A 19,636-nucleotide genomic window follows, 5' to 3' on the forward strand; every position below is an offset into this window, starting at 1 on the left:
TCAGGGTTGGGCGTGTTTATGCGAAAAGGAGATGCAGAATAATCCGGGACATTGTTTTTTTCCGTGCAGCACCAAAGGTTCACAGATGAATTATAGAGATTTGAAAAAAAAACTTCCCTGGCTTGGAGCGGCTGTATATCTGAATCATTTCCCCAGTGTGATCCAAAACTAGTTGAAACAGGTTTACGTTGAGCACGGGAGATTTTACAGGAAATCAGGTCAACCTTTTCATGCAAAGTTGGTTTCCTGTATAGAATGAGCTGTTATTAAAAACACTATTGGCTTGTACAATTACGTATTTAAAAGGCATCTAGAAGTTCATATGAACAGAATGAGTTCAGAAGGATATGGGCCAAATGTTGGCAAATGGGACGGCATCAGACAGATGACTGTTCGACATAGGCAAGTGAGATGAAAGGGACTATTTCATGCTGAATGAATCATTTGATCTTATAAGAGAGGTGAGGAGAAAATCTAATAGGATTTCCCTACCCGAGAAGATTTTTTTTGCGTCTCTCTATTTGCAATCATTAAAAGTTAAGTTAGTTAATCATTTGATCGAGAATTGAGTATCAGATAATGAAATACAGACAGAAGCATGGAGCTACGATCGCAAACAGATCAGCCACGATTTTTCTGCGTGGTAGATAATGCTCAAAATGTCTCATGGCTCACTCGTGCTGCTGAGTCCTATGTCCCTCAATTCCAGTTAGCCCCTCAAACCTGGTAGACAGGAGCAGTTAGAGTCCACTAACCATTTTACCCTGGCGTATTGAAACAGGAGACCATTCAAACCCTCAAGACTATCCCACATCGTTTTGAGAGATTTGATAAGGGTAAAATGAAATCCCAAGTCCCCACTGTGAAACTTGCACTTAATTTATTGGTCATGCTGTAAACACAGATTCTGTATGAGGTTAGTCCCCAAGCCTCACCCAGAGATGGCTCACAAATGACTGATATCTCCATGACTTCAACATTCCCGAACAGACTTCCAGGAACATGATATGCACTGACTTTCGAAAAGCAGAACGCGAAAGCATCCCAAACTGGAGCGGGTCGTTCAGCAGCCCAATTCCACCCTGAGCCTGTCGTGTCCTTCAGTAAGATCATTGTTGATCGGCTCCAGCTCTCAAATCCTTTCTAAATGACCAAATTGTTATAGAGCTCACTCTCTGATGGCTCAAAAATCTATTTCACTCATTTATGAGTAATTTCAGTCATCCTTCTACCTCACTCTGCAATAAATAAAACCTGGCATTCACTACCCCGTGCTTGAGGAAAACATACCCTTCTCCTACACTATGGCAGACTGATATAAAAAAAAGAGGTAAACACAAGCGCTCAGTTGACTGGCCCTGATTTCAAGAAAGTATTTAATAGAGGGCAGCATCAAGCATCCCAAACTAAAATTGAATTAAAATAATTAGAGTAAACTGTTCACTGTTTAGTGTCAAGTAAGGCAGAGAAGAAAATAGTTGTGGTTTGTGGCCGTAAATCTGCTCAGTCACCGGTCATCTCTTATGGAGATCTTAAATGCAGCATCCACGGCACAAGCATTTTCCACTACGCAATCAATGTCTTTCCTCCACCATCAGATCAGAAGTGCCAATGTTCACTGAGTATTATACAATGTTCAAAACTATTTTTCAGCACTCAGGTCTTGAAGCTGTCTGTGTCCATGCGCAGTAAGACTTGGGCAACATTGCAGCTTGTGCTGTTTCAGTGTCGGTGATATTCATGTAACAACAGGGCTAGACACTGTTCATTTCGGCAGTAAAGGAAGAGCGCCGTCAGCACCTCAAACTGGCTTCACAGGAACATTAGGAGGTCATTCAGCCCATTTAAACGATTGGAGAAGAACAGGGATAACCCATTCAGTCCCTCCTGCGTATTACATGGACGAGAGTGAGTGGAATGTTCTGGTCGGCAGCGGTAGTCTAGATTCAATCATTTTCATACTCTAAAGGCAAATGTAAAGCTAACTGGTCGAGATGCAATGTGACTGGTCACACTGCTCGATGTAAACCAAAACACAGTTATCCTAAACACTATTTTTAAGTTACGATCTAAGCAAGAGGAATTCAGAATAACTTAACACTACTGGAATACTTCGCTGAATAATAATACCAGAAAACATTACGAACTAACTGTAACAAAAGGCTCTTGCAAACAAGGCAAAGTTCAGACGAAGATTCTCACACGCAGTACTCCAATCAGGGAGCAAAATTGCATCTAGAGGAAATTCAGAGAAAGTCGCAGAAAGCAGAAATTACGTGAAACTGATAAATGTATTGAGACCCCAATACCTTCTGATGTTACTGAGAAACCAAAAGCCCAGAAATCCTAATTTGTGAGCATAGGCCACACCCTATTAGTCGGCATTAAAATAAACCTAAGCCCTCCCAAGCTGTTCACTCAAGAGGTCCTGAGTATCTATTTTAGTACCTCTCGTTCAATCTTCTTCTGAAAAGAAACCAGGAGAACATAACCTATTAAGCATACAGCATTTTCACAATATTCATGACGTCGAGACGGGGCAAACCAATCAGGACTTCGGCCTTGTCCAATTGGAGAAGGAGGGAACCATTCAGCCCGTCATATCAATTGCGCGGGAACAGGAGGCCGTTCAGGACATCAAGTCCTGAAGAATTCGGGAATTGACGCTCCGTCATGGCAATTAAATGGAGCAGAAACTGCGCAGATAGGCTGTTCCACGTTGCTCCTCGTGCCTCCATTGCTCTCAGTATGGACTTGGCACTTCAACGTTGTTTTGTAAGTGTATAGGAAAGGCAAATGTTTCGCCGGTAGTCTCTCGGAGGTAACTCCGAGAAGACAGATTGGTGTTCTTCATGGAGGTCAGACGCCGGAGGTAATGTGTGAATGTTTCAGAAGGATGGTATTGCACCTACAAACGGAATGACATAGAACATGACGTTCACTTCAGCATCCCACACCGGATGCATATTAATGTGAAGTGAGATCGTTGAGACATAAAAAATGTGAGGAATCGCGTATTAGATTGATAAAAGGAATAGCTAAGTTGTAGTAATCGTGATCTTGTGCATGTTGATCTTGTCTAGTGCACGGCTTGTGCAATGTAACCCCTGTATCTTACGTTGTTCAAATATTCTTTTTCACCCTATGATATGTATGCTCTTGTTTATGACGATTGCCTGAACAACACAGAAAGAAAGCTCACGTCACAATAAAACACATTAATCAAGTCTGAGAAAAGTATGGAATTTCTCCCAATATCAATGCCTCTTTTGGAAGTACCAACACTCAAGTTTTAACACAACCATCTCTTCTTCTCTCAAATCTCTACAGATTAAACATTTCCTCTCTCCTCATGGTACCATGACCTGCGTCACTGACAAGGTCTTCACTTCTTACAAAAGCGATCAAATCTGCACCGAGTGTCCAACTACTTTTTGAGAAACGCACAAGTTCCACGAATATGGTTTTCCTTCTGTATCTGAATCATCTTAAAATGAAGGATAACATGACATATACTGTTCTCATCGCCTACGCAGGGTTTGACCATGAGTAGTCAGCATGGTTTTGTGAGTGTGCGTTCATGATTCACGAATTTGCTCGAGGACTTTGATGACGTGACCAAGATGGTTGAAGAGGGCAGAGCGGTAGACATCGTCAGTTAGGCCTTGAATACAGTTCCATATGGTAATACTGCTCTGGAAGGTTTGGTCGCATGGAAATCGGGATGAGCTGATTAATTGGATAAACAGTTACCGTAAGGGTAGTGGACAAAAGATAATACTGGAAGGGTCCTTGTAGGAGTGGGCAAAAAGTGAGGACTGCAGGTGCTGGAGGTCAGAGTCGAGAGTGTGGTACAAGTCAGGATAAAGTGAGGACTGTAGATGCTGGACTACAAGAGTTGTAAAATGTGGTGCTGTAGAAACACAGTATGCCAGGCAGCATCCGAGGAGCAGTAGAATTTTCGGGTATAAGCCCTTCTTCGGAAAGAAGGATGCACAAAGAAACATTTGGAGATGCCGGTGTTGGACTGGTGTGTACAAAGTTAAAAATCACACAACACCAAGTTACAGTCCAACAGGTTTAATTGGATGCACACTAGCTTTCGGAGCGACGCTCCTTCATCAGGTGACTATCACATGATGAAGGAGAATCCCTTCGAAAGCTAGTGTGCTTCCAATTACACCTGCTAAACTGCAACCTGGTGTTGTGTGATTTTTAATGATGTGGGTGGAAATACACATTGCGTACATAGTAAGTTTGCAGATGACACTAAAATAGAGGGTAATGTGGACAGTGCAGAAGCTTGGTCAGGTGGGAAAGTGGACCAAGAAATGGCAAATGGAGTTTAATATAGATTTGTGTGAGGTCTTGAAGTTTGGGAGGTCAAATTAAAAGAGAAGTTTCACGACTAATGAATAGGGCGTTAAAGAGTGTCGTAGAACAGAGGGATGTTGGAGTTCAGTTGTGCAATGTTCTGAACTTGGAGTCACAGGTCTACACAGACGTGTAAAATGCATTTGGCATTCTGGCTTTCATCTATCACGGCATTGACGACAGAAATTTGGAAGTTATGATGCAGTTCTACATGATTTTTGTGAGGCTGCACTTAAAGAGTTGTGTTCAGCTTTGTTCGCATTATTGCAGGAAGAATCGCAAAAAAAAACTGGAAAGAAGGCAGAAGAAATTTATAATTTATAATTGCCTGGACTCAAAGGCATGAGTGAAAGGGAGAGATTGGAAAAATAATTCGGATATTTTGTCTTCTTTAGACTGAAGGAGTCGGAAAAGAATTCGCATAGAAGTTTATAAAATAACGAGATACATGGACAGGGTGAATGCACTCAATCATGTTTCAGGGTTTGGGAATCGACGATCAGAGGGCAACCGTTCCTGTGTAGATGCGAAAGAGTAAAGCAATGTGGCTGAAGCAATGTGGCTGGTACGAATTGGAATTTGCTGCCTAAGGAAATGATTGAGGTGGGTACATTAACAACAATGAAACATGCTTGGGCACATACTTGCATTGGAAAGGTCTACAAGGAAGTGGGATAGTCAAAGATGGACATTTGACACATGGAAGTCGAAAATCACAGTGAATTAAAAGAAACACAGTGAACAGCTCGACTCACCTCATAATCTGTTAAAATATGACGGACAGAGAACTCTTAAACTGCACTATTTAAAGAAAAATAATAATTTATTTTCTGGTCACTAACAGTGAACACTAAGCAGCAACTCGTCGGAAATCCAAACACCGATCCCCACCCCACACCCCATCCCCGACCCCGGGTTAACCCCTTGCTATCTGACTCCAACATGTAAAAAAAACATTGTGCCAATAACAAACGTAATAAAAAAATACGTTAACCTTTAACAAGACCACCCAGTCTCGGTTTTCTCCATAGCCTTCAACCTTCTGGTTTGAGTCGCTTTGTGGAGACTTCTTTCTTTTTGTTTTCGCTGTGAGTAATTCTTACATGAATTTTTAAATTTGATGAAAATGTTTTCTAATTTACTTCGGAGCAAAGTGTTAGTTGAGGAGTTATTTGTTCGGCTCAAAATCGTCAGAAAATTCACACAGCAATAGATTAGAGTTCAAGAGTTTTATTTGGACGTGATAGGTATCGAAGCGCTACGTCTTCATCAGGTGGCTATTGAGCAGAATCTTAACACAGACTTTTAAGCAAAAGGATGGTAGAGTCATGGAATGAAATATTAAGCAAATTTAAATTGAGTCTTTAATAGTTTAGAATGATTTCGATGTGCTTGTGTTTGACTGGGGCTATGAAGATCATAAATCACACAACACCACATTATAGTGCAACAGGTTTACATGGACGCATGAGCTTACAGAGCGTTGCTAGTTCATCAGGTCTCAACCACGTTATGAAGGAACAGCGCCAGAAAATCTATTGCTTCCAAATAAACCTGTTGGAGGACTTTAAAATCATCATGTCAGCTTTGGTATCTTCATAGGTAAAATCCCAGAAACTTTCAAACGTTACAACCTCAAGATATCTTTTTACAAGTAAAGTCGTCTCTACACAGGTAATGCTTTGAATGTATGACGTTAAAGTATGTTTGTGTCCCAGTGTTAGGTCACACTGATTATATTTAGAAAATGGGATTTCCAGAATCTTCCGTGTGTTTTGGCAGCATTTGAGCAAATACAGTGTAAGTCGGCAAACACAAATTCATCCGACAAACTTGTGTGTGTATGTTTGTGTGTGAGAGAGTAAGAGATCGTGTCTGTGAGCGTGCGTGTGGTGTGTACACGCGTGCGCTCACGCACACACACAGGTGAGACGGAATGAATGTGCACATGTGTGAGTCAAATGGTGTTTAGGTCTGGGAGAGGCTAGGTGTCTGTGAGCATATGAGAGAGAGAGATTATGTTGGAGAGTGGGTCTGAGTTTGGATCTGGTTCATTCGGAGTCTGTGCTTGTGTGCCTGTGTGTGAACAGTGTATAGTGCAGCTGAGGTGCCTTTCGTGTGACGATCCCGATTGAGGCTGTCCCCATGGATTGCAATCTTCAATGTCAGTCTCTGCTCGGCCATATGCGTTGTTGCCTGTCACGAAGTCCGACCTGGAGAATGGTCACCCGAAGGTCAGAGGGTGAATGTCCCAGAGCACTGAAGTGCTTCAGACTGGGAGGCATCAGTCCTGTCGGACATTTTCACTTGAAGGGACGGAAACTGGCTTGATCATTCCAAATGTTGAATGGAGCTGCTGACAATAGTTATCTGTTGCAGAATCTGGCTGCTGGCAGATTTGTAAACAACATGACGATCAATGCAGAACCACAGACCAGTTGCGCAATAAGGCCCTGAGAGCTCATTCCGATCTTGCAGCACACTCTCAAAGAACATGGATTTCTAAAAAAAACTAGATAAGCTGCCATAGAATCATAGGGTCCGACAGCATGGAGAAAAGCTATTCGGACCAAACTGATCAATGCTTCCCCACATTTCTAATGCTAACCCTATTTTCTTGCACTTCGCCCCGAACCTTTTCATTCTTTCTATACACGTACTCGCCCAAATGAGGAAATATGCATCGCTGGAAATCCCATGCTACTTTTCATTCTAATAATGTTCTATTTTTGAAATTATCAGTGTTTGGACATAACCCATAAGTTCCACAGTAATTGAACTCTTTTGTAGCGTTACGGATTAAACACTTTTTTTTCAGACTCTCCCCACGGTACCGTCATCTCAGCGATTGGTCTGGTGAAAAGTCTTTGCAGGGTTTCGTTGTGGCAATGAGGTCATTCCTTAGAAAGGTGACAATGTCTGTACTCAGTGCGTTAAGTAATGGCTCAACAATATTCTACGACTGCAGGAAGGTGTCTTCACTCCTGTACTTCCAGCATTTTGCAGTGAAGTACAAAATAACATTTTCTGTGCCGATTATTTGTTTTCCCCTTATAAATTCTGTTAGTGACTCATGCCCAAGGTCAATCAGCTCAGTTTCATCAAGAGTACTTCCCATCTTCTCACCTTCTAATAGATGCAAAATGGAAGGACGGTATTGTTTCCAAATCATTTCTCTTCATTGCAGCAGCTGTGCATCAAACACAGTAACCCAAACAGCAACACCAAAATTGCCAGTGGAGCTGGCTTGAGGTATCGAAGTGGTAATGGACAAGCAGTATTATTTCACACTACTCAGCCAGCGAGGCAGGCAGTGACCCAGACACAGGATTGCAATCCCACCACGCAAATGTTTGAATTTGAGTTCAGTAAATATCAGGAATGAAGAAGCAAATAAAATTATAAAATCATTGTCGATTTTCACAATAGCGTGGAGAAAGTGAGGACTGCAGATGGTTGACATCAGAGTTGAGAGTATGGTGCTAAAAAAAAAATCACAGCAGGTCAAGCAGCATCCGTGGATTAGGAGAATAGACTTTACGGCAGAAATTATTAACAAGGAATGAGGAAATACATTGAAAAACCTGCCTGGCACTTTGATGTTCTTCAGGGAAGGACATCTATCATCTTCAAGTGTTCGTGTTTACAGGTGATTTGAGACCTTCAACAATGTGGTCTACTTACAATTGCGCTTTGAAATGGCTACGTCAGCCATTCGGTTATATCGCTCAAACCAAAGGCTCCAAGAAATGAAACTTGGCATGGAACAAGCACTGGCTGCTTCCAACTCGCGAACTGCAATGTTTATTGAAGTCAGCTCACCAACACCATCTCAAGGACAATTTGAAAATCGAATTAAATGTTAGCCCAGCATCCCATAAATGAATAAAATAAGATGATCACACTCAAGGAAGAGAGACAATGTAACATTAGTCACTTGAAACAGGGCATTTGTTGTATACCCTTCATGGCCATAGTAGGAGAATGTGAGGTCTGCAGATGCTGGAGATCAGAGCTGAAAATGTGTTGCTGGAAATGCGCAGCAGGTCAGGCAGCATCCAAGGAACAGGAAATTCGACGTTTCGGGCATAAGCCCTTCTTCAGGGAAGGCTTATTCCCAAAACGTCGAATTTCCAGTTCCTTGGATGCTGCCTGACCTGCTGCGCATTTCCAGCAACTCATTTTCAGTTCATGGACATCGTATTCAAGAATATGGGATCAGGCGAAAAGAAAACAAGATTAAGCTCGTAATTTATTTACATTCGAGCTGATCATCAACAATGCCTTGTTTGCTTCGTTTTTTCTATCCTCTCTTTATACGTCTCTTCAACTCGCTCCTAATTCCCTTCGTAACAACCATCCCTGTCGCCAACATCAATTGCATTATTTCCCAGCTGCGTTCAGTTCTGATGTCTCGTCAGTAGATTCGAAATCCCAACTCTGTTTTTCTCTAGACCCGAGGCTGCCAAATCTGCTCAGTTTTCTGAAACGTTCTCGTTCTTTTTTATTCAGAAATGCAGCATCATATTTTGTTTTATTTAAATTTTAATTTTGTTATCACTTGGGATTTTTGCATCTTTCGCTTGGGCTGCATTTGATAACCTCAATCAAAGCCCGTTACTGTGAGGTGATTCATTAAAGTAACACAGGACAATCCATATTGTCATGTGTCTGATTTCACTCTTTGTCTAGGCCGTGTAATAGTGTTCGACTTATTTACCAAACGACAACAATGAAATAGTTAAGCTTAGAGACAAAATACTGATGGTGTCATAATTGCCATTACTGAAATTCAATATATTTTCCAACTTTTGTCATGTTTAAGTTCTGACATCATCTGTGGTAAGATTTTAAATAGAGTTTTCCGTGTAATAACCTGTACGCCTGTATTACATATCCAGCGACATTACTATTCTGGCACAGTGACTCTATCATGAAGTTGCTTGAGAGGCAAGAACAACTTTGTGATCGAAATATTTGTAAGTCGTAGAATGCTTAGAATTGAGGTGGAATCGTAACAGTGTGTCGACGATGGATTATTTGACAACAGCGCTGATGCACAGATAGGTTATGGGAATATTATACAGCTGATAGTAGATACGTTTGGTGATGGAGAGAATACCGAGACATAAATCAATTCAGGGTAAATAGGGACCTCGGGATTGTGAACAATCTTGTTCTTAGATGTGTGTGAAGTGGGGAGGAGGATATTCATTTTTAAGTAATGAATGCAGTTTGTAATTGAAACTGAGTGTAATATTTTGTGTCTTTGCCAAGAATAGATAACAGAAATAACAATGATTTTCAACATGGCTCATGGAATCAGTAAATGGATACAGACAGAGAGACTTACCAGGAAAACTAACAATAGCGAGGAAGGGATAGTAACCCGTCTGAGTAATCAGCAATACACCTTCTATCCGATCTGGCAATGTTGACCAAGGCGAGTAAAGATAATGAAGACCCCAGGATAAACTTCTATTCATTGTTGTAGCATTCTTATCAACTGATATCAGATTCTGGTCCATTCTTGTAACATTCCCGTCTAATTATCCAACAATCTGATCTCGTTTTCGCTGTCTCTGTATCTGTTGATCCCAGTTCATTTCGAAGTTGAGGCGTCTGCTGCTCGAATTAAATAAGCACCGAAAGAAGCCCAATAACAATAAGAAGAGAGAAATCCCCCAGGGACACATTTAGGATCCATGGAGACGGACAACGATCACAGTCGCTGAACAGACAATTTCAAATGACGCCTTTCAAAATGTCACTTTTCATCACAAAAATAACTGTTCTGAATTGGTCTCATCTCCTATTGCCAATTGCTGTTGAGATTTAACTTGTGAGGAAGAATGTTGGATGTTTTCTTAATGTAGGCTAGATGAGTCTGCTGTGTTGTTCATGTATAATGCTGTAACGAAAGGAACCCATACCATTCCCCAAGAAACACAATCACTATCTTATTACTTGGCTGATTTTTCCTCTCCTATATCAGGCGACAATCAACAGATTATCAGTGGGTATTTTTGCTCTGACAATGCACAGGAACCATGGATTTTATGGCCATTCCTCTCGTTGTACTAATGAGGCAATTCTGTATGTTCAGCACACAACTAACTCCAACAATTTTCATTTGAACTCATAGATATCACAACAGATTTTATTGGCTTTAAAGCAGTCAGACGTACATGTTTGACTTCAGTACAAAGACAAAATGCATGGATTTTGGACACACATGGCCTGTGCCCAGCAATATTTCACAGAGACTAGTTCTGGGTTCTCATTACTCGTTATATATAGAAATGATTTGGATGAGAAATTGGACGCAATTGTTCGTAAGTTTGCAAACTTTACTAATATTTGTGGCACAGTGGACAATGAAGAACGATGTTGAAAATGTGTTGCTGGTTAAAGCACAGCAGGTCAGGCAGCATCCAAGGAATAGGAAATTCAACGTTTCGGGCATAAGCCCTTCATCAGGAATGAGGAGAGGGTGCCAGGCAGGCTAAGATAAAAGGTAGGGAGGAGGGACTTGGGGGAGGGGCGATGGAGATGTGATAGGTGGAAGGAAGTCAAGGTGAGGGTGATAGGCCGGAGTGGGGTGGGGGCGGAGAGGTTAGGAAGAAGATTGCAGGTTAGGAGGGCGGTGCTGAGTTGAGGGAACCGACTGAGACAAGGTGGGGGGAGGGGAAATGAGGAAACTGGAGAAATCTGAGTTCATCCCTTGTGGTTGGAGGGTTCCCAGGTGGAAGATGAGGCGCTCTTCCTCCAACCGTCGCGTTGTTATGTTTTGCCGGTGGAGGAGTCCAAGGACCTTCATGTCCTCGGTGGAGTGGGAGGGAGAGTTAAAGTGCTGAGCCACGGGGTGGTTGGGTTGGTTGCTCCGGGCGTCCCTGAGGTGTTCTCTGAAGCGTTCCGCAAGTAAGCGGCCCGTCTCCCCAATGTAGAGGAGGCCACATCGGGTGCAGCGGATGCAATAGATGATGTGTGTGGAGGTACAGGTGAACTTGTGGTGGATATGGAAGGATCCCTTGGGGCCTTGGAGGGAAGTGAGGGAGGAGGTTTGGGCGCAGGTTTTACATTTCCTGCGGTTGCATGGGAAGGTGCCGGGAGTGGAGGTTGGGTTGGTGGGGGGTGTGGACCTGACGTGGGAGTCACGAAGGGAGTGGTCTTTGCGGAACGCTGATAGGGGAGGGGAGGGAAATATATCCATGGTGGTGGGGTCCGTTTGGAGGTGGCGGAAATGACGGCGGACGATACGTTGTATACGGAGGTTGGTGGGGTGGTAGGTGAGAACCACTGGGGTTCTGTCTTGGTGGCGGTTGGAGGAGCGGGGCTGAAGGGCGGAGGATCGGGAAGTGGAGGAGATGCGGTGGAGGGCATCGTCGATCACGTTTGGGGGGAATCTGCGGTCCTTGAAGAAGGAGGCCATCTGGGCTGTGCGGTGTTGGAACTGGTCCTCCTGGGAGCAGATGCGGCGGAGACGAAGGAATTGGGAATATGGGATGGAGATTTTACAGGGGGCAGGGTGGGAGGAGGTGCAGTCCAGATAGCTGTGGGAGTCAGTCGGTTTATAGGAGATGTCTGTGTTGAGTCGGTCGCCTGAGAGAGAAATGGAAAGGTCTAGGAAGGGGAGGGAGGAGTCTGAGACAGTCCAGGTGAATTTGAGGTCGGGATAGAAGGTGTCAGTAAAGTTGATGAACTGTTCGACCTCCTCGTGGGAGCACGAGGCAGCGCCGATACAGTCATCAATGTAGCGGAGGAAAAGGTGGTGGGTGGTGCCAGTGTAGTTGCGGAAGATGGACTGTTCCACATATCCTATGAAGAGACAGGCATAGCTGGGGCCCATGCGGGTGCCCATGGCAACTCCTTTAGTTTGGAGGAAGTGGGAGGATTGAAAAGAGAAGTTATTCAGGGTGAAGACCAGTTCAATCAGTCGAAGGAGAGTGTCAGTGGAAGGGTACTGGTTGGTTCAGTCAGTCGAAGGAAGGTGTCAGTGGAAGGGTACTGGTTGGTTCAGTCAGTCGAAGGAGGGTGTCAGTGGAAGTGCACTGGTTGGTTCAGTCAGTCGAAGGAGGGTGTCAGTGGAAGGGTACTGGTTGGTTCAGTCAGACGAAGGAGGGTGTCAGTGGAAAGGTTCCTTGTTGGTTCAGTCATTCGAAGGAGGGTGTCAGTGGAAGGGTACTAGTTGGTTCAGTCAGTCGAAGGAGGGTGTCAGTGGAAGGGTACTCGTTAGTTCAGTCAGTCGAAGGAGGGTGTCAGTGGAAGGGTACTGGTTGGTTCAGTCAGTCGAAGGAGGGTGTCAGTGGAAGGGTACTGGTTGGTTCAGTCAGTCGAAGGAGGGTGAAGAACGATGTCTAATATTACAAAAGAATCATGATCAATCGGGCCATTGTTCTTCCAAATTTGTATGAATGGGATGTATAGAAATGGCATGTTTGCCCCTGTCTGATGTACAAGGAATGAGATGATTTTGTTCCCCATCTTCTGGTGGACAACAGAGAGATGTCCTCCCTGATGTTTAAAGGTTCTATACTCTCCACAGTTACCATCTTGGTTTTCATGTATTCACCATCTCGTCAAATTCCATCTTTGAAGTCTCGATATAAAAAAATCTGCTCGGTCCAGTTATGCACCTTGCTGTTTATATTCTCAAAGAAATACAGCAGGACAACCTGCCCATTATGAACCCATGCTGACCTTGACGAAATTATCTTTGTTTTTCCAAGTTTTCCGTTATTTCTTAACTTACGATTGACTGAAGCAACTTCCCTACAATAAAGTTCAAACTCACTGGTCTCCAGTTCGACACTTTTTGCCTATCTCCAGTTTTGAGTAAGAGTGTCACGTTGCTATTTATTTCTAAAAGTGAGCACTTTTGCGCAACCTAATGATCATTTTTCTTTGTTTACCCTAATTAATGCGTCCAATATCTCTGCTGTCAACTTTTTATTACTATGGTGAAGGGCGTCAGGCCCCACAGCCTTATCTGCATTTCATTACATCAAACACACTTACAACCTTCTTCATCGTTAACGTAGTTCCACCAAGATCTTTCGCAGTTGCTATAAACTTTGGGGAGAAATTATTTTCCACGACAAAAATTTGGAAATATTGTTTATGCCTCTGACATCTCTGAGTTACCAATTTATTACTTCGCCATTTTCTTCCTAAGAAAGGTCACCTTTTACTTTGATCATTCTTTTTCCTTTTCAAACATTCGCAAACATATTTGGTATCAATGCTTATGTTTTCTACTCGTTTTGTTTCGTTCATATTTTGATTATCCTTTTAACAACTGTTTGCCAACATGTGAAAGGCTGCTTTTTAATCATTCAGAGTATGAGGGAAATGGGAGACAGCAGTCATTTCCCATATCGAGTTGCCAGTTAACAGTCAACGATATTGTTGTGGGTCTTTAGTCACATAGATAACAAACCAGGTCCGAATGGCGTTTTCGTCCCTGAAAACAAACATTCGTGAACCTGATTCCCCGCCCCCCAACAATAAGCAGCTGTCATCATTAGACAGCTAAATCCTGATACATATTTCATTTAAATTCCAAAGTCTGCCGTGACAGCATTGGAAACTGAGTCCACGGAAGCTAATCTGGATCTCTGGATTAGTTGTTGGCAAAAATATAACCGGCTCATCGCCTTCATGTTATCAAATACTTCCATGTAAAAACGTGCATGACTTTTTACCTATTTACAGTTCCTCTTCCACTCAGGATTATGGTTTAATTGAGTTGTTTCTATTATCTTGCGAAGTATTTCCCACTGCTCGTCTACTGTCCTGAGGCCATTAATGATTCTGCCAAGACCACTCAGGCCAACCTATTCCATAGGTCTATATATTCATCATTGCCAAAAACTAAGTCTCCGGTATGTGACGCAGAGTTCACACTTTCAACGTGTATTTGAAACTCCAGCTTTTTGTGGTTTCAAGAGCATCCTGAATTCCAAGGTGATTTGTCACTTCGATTTCATTTCATAATAACGAATCGAAAAAGAAAAGCTCGTTCTCTGAGTGGTTCCTTGAAATATTGTTCCAGGAAACAATCTCTCAAAGATTCTATGAATCATACTTAGAGGGCACGTTTGACAATTTGATTAATCGAGTGACCATACATGTTCAAATTAACCTGAATTACTTTTGTGCCCGTCTCACAAGCCTTCGCCATTCTCTGATTGATGCTATTCCCAACGGTGAAACAATGTTGGCAAGGTGGTGAATTGTCGCTGGAACGTACGCCTACGGAAGGGTTTCTTTCCATATATTTTATTTTGACCCAAACTGATTCATCATTTTGGTCCCTCGTACCAATATCAATTTTAGTACAGCCTTGATATCATCCTTACCAATGCAGCAACTTCGTCCCCATATCCTTCTTGTCTGAATAGTGAGTACCCTTGGATGTATAGTTCCCTAGTCGTGGCATACCTGTAATCGCCGTTCAGTAATCACTACCAGGCCATTTTTTCTGACTCTGATTTTGCTGTTAGTTCAAGCAATTTATTCCAAATACGACATACATTCATTCACAGGTTATTTAACTAAATTCTATTCATTTTTCTTTCTCTTTTAATACATTTTGTGCAAGACACTTTGCACACACTACTTCATATTTATTGATACCCGATATCACTGAATCTCTTATTTACCGCAACCTTCAAAACACACTTTGAAATCTTTAAGATTCCTTCCCTCATGGTCGTTAGACTGATTCGGCCTGTTTAATCTATTAATCGCTGCTTTCTGCAAAGTCGTTGACCTGCTCCTTTGGTTCACAACCACAGCTTTGGTTCTTATCAGTTTCAATCAACGCGAGTTGCAATATAAATTTTCCCTCTCGGCTTGTTGATGCACCTCTAATTTCTTAGCAACGCCCACTTTTGGTGCACGGACCACATGCTTGGGAGAGATGTCAATGATCCAAATATCAGAAATGCTCTTCCCATTTTTGGCCTAGTATTAAACTGTAATATCTGCCTCTTCCTTGTCACACTTCCACGTAGCACGGTGAGTAATCTAAAGATTACAACCCCGAGGATCCTACGATTCACTCAGTCCTGGTCCCTGAACATTCCTTGCATAACCTTGTCAACTTGCCGAGCTACATCATTGGTACTGGTGTGTAACACGACAGCTCTCTGGTCACCCTCCCCATTTAGTATGCCCTGAGCATGTGGGCAGATATCCTTGACGCTGCTGCTCAGGATATTTCTTATCATGAAATCATAGAATCATTAATCTCTGCAGTGTGGAAACAGGCCATTCGGACGAAAGAGTTACAAATCGATCCTCCAAAGAGTAACCCACCAAAACGCATTCCCCTGCCCTACTACATCGCATTTACTCCTTGATAATGCAGCTAAACTACACTTCCCTGAGCACTCTGAGAAAAGAGTAACCCACCCAGACCCAATCCCCACCCAATGTTCATTCTACGTTCAACTACCAGAACTAATGGGCATTTCCAGGAACGTCTCGTTTTGTCACCAATGCTAATTGCATATTGATCAAAACTTGTGCAACTCAGACTCGAAAAAAAGGTTGAATTTTAAATCTCAAAAATCTTAAATGTTTGGTTATTCTATTATTATAGTAAATAAACGTTAAGTGAATTTTGTTCTCTTCAAGTACGCCATATATTCACTTTCCCATTCCATAAATAAAAGAGATTTATGGATCTATTTGATGTCAGACATTTATTTTCTCAATCACATGGGATTGTAATTAAATCGCATTCTTCTACATGAGTCCAGATACAGAGGACTGTTCACAACACATCCAGGTACACAACATAAGAAACAAACACATACAACGAAAACCGCATGTTTTCACACAAACACACACACACGCACGCACAATCATTCTGTCGAAGAATACAAGTAACATTGTGGTCATTAGAATATAAACTGGAGAGAAAGATTTAAATAAAGGAAGGATGAAATTAAATAGGCTTATTTGTCATCGAACACAAAATAATTCAAAATTATTGAAAAGTATGCAGCGCAGACAAACAAAAAGATATTTTGTGTCCAACCCCTCTGTTAAATTAAAAAAAAACCAAGAGAACCTCGCTTTACATTGTAAACTGCCAAACGTGAAATGGAGTGAAAGAGCACTCTGAATTTCCAATATTTAAAGCAAAATAGCAATTTAGTTCACCAACAGAATACGAAACAAAACTATAACAAGCTGAACACAAAGCAATTAAAATGCTGTTCCAATCGCACAATTCTCAAACATTACATTAGCTTAATCTCAAATTTACACCATCTCTGAATTCTCCGCTGCCTTCCATCTTCCATTCGCTCATTTCAGTGGAAATTATTTGCACTTGTCAGCATGTTTCTCTATCCTTGATAGAGAAAGCCTTCCAATTATTTTGAGAAACAGATGTTCGATACGCAGTTGCACTGCTGTTCGATGGCAGAGGTCTAAACTATTTGAAAATGCCCGCTTTTTTGTAACCCCAACATTGTGCCGTGTCACTGATTCGGAGTTGTCAAAAGAATAAATTCCAACTCTATTGGATGTTAGTTTCCTGGGCATAAGTTAAACTAATTGGTTTAATTCGGATTGTTATCAAAATTGCAACAGAAATTCGCGAATCCATTTAACAGACAATTGTTTCATGTATCTATTGTGCAACAGGTCATCTCTTAGCCTTTCCATTCGGGGAGCCGAGCCTTCAACATTCAGAAAACTCTTTAAATTTTAAAGTGACCATACAGGCTTTTGACTTCGAAATGCCTCCCACCTGAAGAAGGATCGTATGAAACATAATAACTGCTTATCGGTGGAGGAGATTATTTTCTGTTTTTTTTCTTACAAGTAGTTAATTGGCTGTTCAGTCCCACCATCATCTTCTTGCATCAATACTTCTCTCACCCGTACATCACTAATGTCGCTATTTCTGCCAACATTACCCTTCACCCTCACACAGGAACACGTAGACCTTGAACTCCAGCTTTCTCACGTTTAAAGGCCTCCCATTTGACGAAGGTATCTTTGCCTGCAAGCAAGCAACCGAAATCCAGTCATGCAAGCTTCTGTTAAATGCCATCAAGTTTCGCCTTTCCCTAATTTATACGTCAAAAGTGTGAACCAGTTTGTCCCACTCCATAACTATTACCATTGTTGAGGTCAGCGTTTCAGTTTCACCCAACATTGTTTCAGTGTGTTTTCTTCATTAATGGGATGTCACAGGAAGTAAACAGTGCTCGACCATCAAACGAAAACATGAATTCATTGTCGTCCATTTTAAAAGTTTTTGACAATCTTCAGGAATTTCTGGGCTGAGTGTATGGCGTGGGTTGATCGGTTGACGAGATGTTTCCAACTCCGTTGTAGATAGGTTGTCTCTATTTGTCAATGGTACATCCAGACAATACAAAATATACAACACAAAACATTACAGCGCAATGCAGGCCCATCTGCCTTCGATTTTGAGCCTAACTTTCGCCCACCTATAACTCTTGCGCTCTGGTATATACCTATGCATTTCCATCACTAAAGTGAAGTAACCCAATTGCGATCCCTATGACCAAAGCCATCACTTAATTCCACATATAAAACCTGGCCTGGTTTATTATCTGGTGCCAAATCCAATGTAGCCTTGCGTCTTGTTGGTCAATCCGTATACTGCATCAGACAACTCTCCTGCACATCCTGACCAACCTGACTCATCTAAAGTACTCGAGCTGGAGCGTTTCCAGTCGACATTTGGAAAGTTAACGCCACCATAACTTTTATCTTTTTACTTATCCAGTATCATCTTTGCAATCCTATCACCTACCTCTGCAAATTTTCTTGGCCTATGGAAAACTTCCAAGAATCTGACTTAAACGTTCATGTTTATAACTTCAAAATGTTCTACCGCAGTGGACGAGTCCTTTCCAAACGTCCTTTCTGCCACCGGTCATATTGGCCTTGACTAACAGTGTCACACGTTCCCTCTTTTAACACCTTCACTGTACTTTCTGAAACATTGACACGCCAGAAACTGCAACAACCATTTATCTTTCTGCTCAATTAATATCTCTGAAATGCTACAACATCGAAGACCCAGTTACCAATCCGTGATGCAAGATCACCCACCTTACTATGGATGCAGCTGGTGTCGAAGTAGACACATTTCAAATCACCTTCCTGTCTGTCGGTAAAATCTTGCGACCTTGCAATCTCATATAATACCTCATTTCTCTGAACCCCTTGCACACTGGAACTATAATTCAGGTTCCCATCGCCCTGCTGACGTAGTTTCAACCCTCCTGAAGAGCATTAGCAAACTTCTCCCATGAGATATTGATAGCCCTGTAACTCAGGCGTGGACGAACTGTCTGTAGAGGTCCCGCCTACTCCTGAATAATCCCTAATTATCGAGGTATCCGAATCTCTCCCTCCTGTACCACCGCTGTCGCCATGTGATCAACTCCCCTCTCTCCTTGTTCCTCGTCTTGCTGGAACGAGGCGCGGGTAATGAACCAAAGATAACAACTCTGTCTGTTCCATCTCAAAGGTTCCACCCTTGCTCCCTGAAGTTCTGCCTTCAATCCCCATCCCTTTTCCGACCTAGGTCGTTGATGCCTATAAAAAGTATAACTTGGGGATGCATGTGAGTGCACTTCCCGCAGATGAAGTCAGAGGGGACACTATTGGCGTACTTTAACTCCCACAATCTGCAGGAGGAGCATTCTACTGCCCTAACCTTCAGTTATACTGTTCTGAATTCCGGTTAAGTATCCCGAAAACATGGTTTTAGACAACAGAAATCCTGGAATCTGGGAGGGAAGATACCAAACTCAAGTGTCTCTCGATCCCACAAATCACCTATCTGTCCACCTGACTATGGAGTTCCAAGTGACTGATGCTCTGACGCCCTCGCAATACACGTCTGAGCTACAGGGGATAGACATTTTGCCAGAGACCTGCATCCCATGGCTTACCCAAGGTAAGTCATTCCACTCCTCGACAGTAAGCAAAACGGTATACTTCATAACGAGTGACACGGCGACAGTGGATCCCTGCACTATCTGCATGTTCCCCTTCCATCACTTAACTGTAACCCGTTTACCTTTTTCCTGTACCTGAGGTGTGATTACCTCTCTGCAACTCCACGCAATTAGCCTCACAGCCTCCGAAAAATCCAAAGTTCAGGCCGCAACGTCAGCTCTAGTTCCCTAACGCAGTTTCAGAAGAGCTGCAATTGCGTGCACTTCCCGCAGGTAAAGTCAATGGGCAGAGTAGTGGC

The sequence above is a fragment of the Hemiscyllium ocellatum genome, unplaced genomic scaffold (assembly GCF_020745735.1).
Source record: "Hemiscyllium ocellatum isolate sHemOce1 unplaced genomic scaffold, sHemOce1.pat.X.cur. R4, whole genome shotgun sequence".
NCBI lineage: Eukaryota > Metazoa > Chordata > Chondrichthyes > Orectolobiformes > Hemiscylliidae > Hemiscyllium > Hemiscyllium ocellatum.